This window comes from Octodon degus, unplaced genomic scaffold (genome assembly GCF_000260255.1).
Source record: "Octodon degus isolate 3935 unplaced genomic scaffold, OctDeg1.0 scaffold00005, whole genome shotgun sequence".
Taxonomy (NCBI): Eukaryota; Metazoa; Chordata; class Mammalia; order Rodentia; family Octodontidae; genus Octodon; species Octodon degus.
Genome location: NW_004524581.1, coordinates 13,208,371 through 13,213,451, shown reverse-complemented (window position 1 = coordinate 13,213,451; position 5,081 = coordinate 13,208,371). Strand labels below are relative to the sequence as shown.

General features: G+C 41.6%; 1 pseudogene; it reads right to left on the bottom strand.

Annotated features, from left to right (window-relative positions):
• Positions 1-4,548: 4,548 nt before the first annotated feature.
• Positions 4,549-4,869, bottom strand: LOC105743105 (annotated as a pseudogene).
• Between the last annotated feature and the right edge of the window lie 212 nt (positions 4,870-5,081).

Sequence of the window (5,081 nt, the reverse complement as noted above, 5' to 3'; positions counted from 1 at the left end):
TGCTTTAGACCACTGAGCCATCTCACCAGCCCCCGATAAAGGGATTTATTAAGCAGAATTTTGAAAGTATGTACTCAAGAAAATAGTGTGGGCCCTCAAGAGGCAGAGAGGACTGGGTGGTCCATGTTCCTGTCAACACATGGAATCGTCGGTCTATTGTAGTCTTTAAAGGGAGTGTAAAAATCAGGCCTTCCTGATTCCATGGCCTACAAAGCATCATAATATGCTGAATTGGAACCCTTGCTGTACCCCTCGCCTCCAGTTTTGGATTGGACTAAGAGACCTAAGAGCCACTTAATCCTGGCAGCAAGGGAGGAAAGTGGCTTCCCAGGACCACTGGGTGCCAGTAAACCTGCCTCCTTCTTCATTTCTGAAAGGCACCTACCAACTTCATCATGGAGCGTGTCCATGTCATTTTCTAGGAACAAATCTCGAGAATACGCCCTTGTGGGTTTTGGTACAAGGGTGTGCTGAGTGGGTGGCCAGGGTGGTCAGAGCCAGGGGGCCAGCCTTGCTCTCTCCTTGCAGCCTGAACATCAGAGGGCTGTGAGGACGAGGCCTGGCCCAGAAGGCACTGTGGTCCACAGCATAAAACCCTGTCTTCCAGGGAGCCTGGCCCCCTCCCCTAACATGACCTTGGGCAAGTCACTGAGCCTCTCTGACTGTTTTCGTGACTGCTGAATGGGAATAGCAAAGCTTGTCCTGTCTCGCACGAGGCCCTCAGGAGCTCTGCACTATTGTCTGGGGTATCTATTTTTCTAACTCATCTGTTCCCCGCATCCCCTGTGCTTGCACTGAGCATTTCATTCACAAACAGGATATGCTCTTTCACTCCTCGGTCTTGTTAGAAAAGGTGATTTTATTAGTGCGTATTAATTATACAGAAGATCTGATTTCATTATAACAATTTTGTCCACACAACATGCTTGATCACATCTGTCCCCCACTTCCTGCTCTTGCCCATCTCTTCCCTATCCCTCAGATCACCGCCTTCTTATCTAACAGCCTCTGAAAGGTGCTTTTGTATGAGGCATCCTCTCTCTCCAGAATGCTCTCCTCCTCAGCCCAACTGGCAGACCCCTTCTTCTACCTTAAGACTCATCTTAAGCAATGTTTCCTCTGTGAAGCCTTCCCTGCTCATTCCGCTGGGTGACCCATAGCACTCTATATTATGTATCCTCTTTCTCCAAGTTATTTTTTCTGTGAGTCTTCACACCATACTATGAGCTTAACAAGAAGTGGGGGCCGGGGAGATGGCTCTGTGGAATAAGCTCTTGTCTGGCAAGCTCAAGGGCCTGAGTTCAATCCCCGGTTCCACCAAAAAAAAAAAAAAAAAAAAAAAAAAAAAAAAAAAAAAAAAAAAAAAAAAAAAAAAAAAAAAAAAAACAAGAAGTGCCAGGTCAGATGTATAGTAGGTGCTCAATAAACATTTATTAAATGAATGAATGGCAAGGAAATAGAAAAAAAAATCATTTTCTCTGATAGTAAAAGAAATATGCACATACCAAAAAATTTTTACAAAATAAAAAGTTGAGGGGCTGAGGAGATGGCTCAGTAGAATAAGTGCTTCCCTGGCAAGCGCAAGGGCCGAGTTCAATCCCCAGTTCCGCAAAAGAACAACAAAATAAAAAGTTGAGGTTAATCTATCCTTCACCCAGAGATAGCTATGTTAACAATTTTCTTTCAGTTATTTTTCTAGATATACATACATAATTTCCACCCAAACTGGGACCACACTGTTCTGAATTTATTATTTATTATAACATGGGTATTCTGTGGAAGCAGTTTATTAAAATATATTCAAATAGAATTCGAGGTCTAGGGGTAGAGCTCAGCCGTATAGCATACACAATGCCCCAGGTTTAATCTCCAGAATCAAAAAATAAATAAGTAATCTATTTTTTGAAAATAGAATTTCTAGCTGGGTATGGCCTGCCTGTGGATGCCCAGCTACTTAGGAGGCCAAAGCAGGAGGATCACAAATTTGGAGCCAGGCTGGGCACTTTAGTGAGAATTTGCATCAAAATAAAAGTTTTAAATATAGTTCAGTAGTAGAGCAATTGGCTACCTTGCAGAAGGACCTAGATTCAATCCACAGCAAATGTCCACCCAAAAAAGAAAAACACTAGAGAGAAGAAAGCAGCAACAATGTGAACATAAAGAACAGCCTAGACTTAGTAAATAGGTTAGAAAGAGAATTTTAAGAACTGGGTGTAGTGGTGCACACTGATATCCTAACACTCCGTGATGCTTGGGCACTGGGATACCAAGTTTAAACCCAGCCTGGGAAACTTAGTAACTTGGGGTGATACTCAATATAAAAATATTTTAAGTAGAAAGAGCTAGAGGTGTGAGGTCCTTCGGTCAATCTCCAGGACTGGAAAAACAAAGAGAGAGAGAGGGAGAGAGGGAGGGAAGTACGGAGGGAGGGAGAGATAGAGAAAAACTCAAGGACTGAATTTCTTTTCATTCATCCTGAGAACCCTAAAAAGTCCTTTATTTATTTATTCATTGATTCATTCACTCAATTATTATTATTTTTTTAAATTTATTTGTGTGTGTGTGTGTGTGTCCTAAAAAGTCCTTTATTTATTTATTCATTGATTCATTCACTCAATTATTATTATTTTTTTAAATTTATTTGTGTGTGTGTGTGTGTGTGTGTGTGTGTGTGTGTGGCCAGCTCAACCCACCAGGGGGCAGGGCTGGCTGGCATGTGGTGCTGGGGGATTGAACCGCGGTCCCTTCCCTTTGCTTTGCTAAGCTTGTTCTAAGTAGGTGCTTTAGACCACTGAGCCATCTCACCAGCCCCACTCAATTAATTATAATTATAAAAAAACATGTATACTGTAACAAATTCAGATATTGAAATGTATAAATAAAAAGATATTTCCTGTGTGTATATAGATATTTATTAACTATACTTAATATTTACTTATCTATACTTAATATTTAGTATATAGTGTGGACTGAGTGTTGTAGTGCACACCTGTAATCCCAGCACATGGGAGGCTAAGGCAAGAGGAGCACTGTGAGGAGTTTGAGGCCAGCCTGGGCTACATAGCAACATCCAGTCTCAAAAAATAAATAAATAAATAAATAAATACAAAAAGACAAAAATATGATTTGTATTCTGTAATTTGCTTTCTTTTTACTTAACTCTCAAACTTCTTTATTTTTTTCTCTTTGTTTCTTTGTTTTGAGACAGTCTTGCTATGCAGTTCATGCTGACCTTGAACTCACTAGGTAGCTATATCAGTAAATCTATGTCTACTTCATGCTTTTTTTTTTTTTAAGTCATCAGCTCAGACTTGAGTGATCCTCCTGTTTTTAGCCTCCCCAGCAATGGGATTACAGGCATCTGGCATGGCATTTGGTGCCAGGGATCGAACTCCAGTAACTGTACTTGCCTAAGCAGGCACTTTGTCTGCTGAGCTATTCATGGGTCCTACATCATGCTTCTAAATGGTTGCATAATCTTCCACTGAATGATATAACTTAGAAATTGGCCAGGGAAATAGCTCAGTAGAATAAGCGCTTGTCTGAGTTCAATCCCTGGTTCCACCAAAAAAAAAAAAAAAGAAGAAGTTACCTAAGCCCATGCTAATATAATATATTCATTCAATAAATAGTTATTGAGCAAATTAAATGACAATGTGGGACTTGTGACAACAGATTTATCACAAGATCCTAGAGAAGACCCAGAGTGCAAGGCCTGTGTTTGACAGCACTTGTGCCATCAAGTTTGGCCTTGGGAGGTGAGAATGCAAAGGGCCAGCTGCCCAGTGCTGACGCCCAACAGGGCTTACATTCATGGGCTGGACCCACCAGGGACCTGGATCCAGAGTGAGGCGTGTCCAGGAGTCTGAGGGGAATGGGGAAAGCTTAGTTTGCTTTACATAAACAAATTGGTTTTGTAGAAACAGGAAATTTCTCTCATATTTTAAGCCCTAAAATAGAAATATGCTGGGGTGCACAGGGATTTGGGGAATTGGGCTGTCAAGTAAATTTTATGTACATTTCTAATCTATCAGTCTCCACATGAGTTGTGATATCTTTCTGAAAGGCTTTTCTTAAAAATCAAGGAATGGGGGCTGGGGAGATAGTTCAGTAGAATAACCGCTCGCCTGGCAAGCGCAAGGGCCTGAGTTCAATCCCCGGTTCTGAAAAAAAAAAAAAAATCAAGGAATGTACATCCATGTAACAGAATGGGGAGGAGGAAAACATCTCCGCATCTTGCTGATCTCAAAGACACAAGAAAGGGGTCCCTTTGCACAGCTCAGAAAGCCCTGCAAGGGCTGGCCCTGCCGTCTTCCACCTGGCTTCCCAGGTTCTGTCTCTATACAAGACCCATGTTCCTCCACCTTGGCCCACTCCATGTCATCTCATCAGGGCCTCCACCCAGCCTCGCCTTCCTCTGAAGATACTTTCTCCTCCACTCATCCCTGGACTCCTAGTTTCCTGTGTATTCCTTTTTTTTTTTTTTTTTTTTCTTTTTAAGTGAACACAGCAAGATTTTATTATCTTCACAATAAAAAACATGAAAAGTTAAAACTCGATCACTTGGCCCTTTCTTTTTTTATCTCCTCCTGGTTCAAAATGCTTGCATCTCTCAATAGTCAGCATTCTCTTAGATCTGCAGTTGGGCTCAACACACTCAAGCCTCAGAACAATCTTCTTTGTAGTTTTGGCCTTCTTCTGGAAAATCAGCTTAGTCTGTCCACCATAGCCACTCTGTTTCCTGTCATAATGCCACTGTTCCTGGACTTATAGGGAATCCTTGCCTTTCTTGTACTGTGTCACTTTGTGGGGTTGATGCTTGCCACACTTCTTACAGAAAGTTCGCCAGGTTTTGGAAATGTTCACCATGCTTGCAGGCATACTACCAGCGAGGAAAGAAAGAGCCCTCCTGTCTATTCCTATTCTCATCTTAGTGGACACTGTCCCTGAATTTCAGCTACTAATTCCTGTCCTCTGTCTTCATGCCATCCTGTTCCTTTCCTTCCAAGAAGTTACCACAATCATAATAATATACTGATTTGTGTGCTAATTTGTTGAGTGTTGATACCTTCCATTAACCA